The sequence below is a fragment of the Seriola lalandi genome, unplaced genomic scaffold, assembly GCF_002814215.2.
Source record: "Seriola lalandi dorsalis isolate HSWRI2012SDOR001 ecotype SW California unplaced genomic scaffold, Sedor1 jcf7180002000307, whole genome shotgun sequence".
NCBI lineage: Eukaryota > Metazoa > Chordata > Actinopteri > Carangiformes > Carangidae > Seriola > Seriola lalandi.
The window spans coordinates 1-350 of record NW_019470970.1 but is presented as its reverse complement, the minus strand read 5'-3'; the positions used below and the strand labels follow the sequence as shown (position 1 = coordinate 350).

The 350-nt window shown below is 50.6% G+C and overlaps 1 pseudogene; it reads right to left on the bottom strand.

Moving 5' to 3' along the window:
• Window positions 1-275: 275 nt before the first annotated feature.
• LOC147820113 (U2 spliceosomal RNA) lies at window positions 276-350 on the bottom strand (annotated as a pseudogene; the record flags this gene model as incomplete).

Below are 350 nucleotides of genomic sequence, written 5' to 3'. Positions count from 1 at the left end.
AATCCCGGGTGATTAGCCAAAACAGGTTAATCCAAGCAGAATACGAAGCACCCTACAGTTGGTGTCTTCCGACCTTTCAAGAAGAAGTTATTTTGCCAGTACCATGGCCCATCAACAATGCTGTTACGCATTCGGTCATGTCCGTTGAGTGGGTTTGCACGATCGTAATGGGTTCAAAACTGCAGGGGGAGCCGACTTCCTTTCTTTGAGCCAACGACAAAGTGTCAGGTGAAACTCTGTGTTTGTGTCATTGCTTGGTTTTCCACAAGGCGAAAGGAGGTTGCACCGTACCCGGCGGCACTGCAATGCCGGGACGATGCGTGGAGCGAACGGAGCAAGCCCCTTTTTCA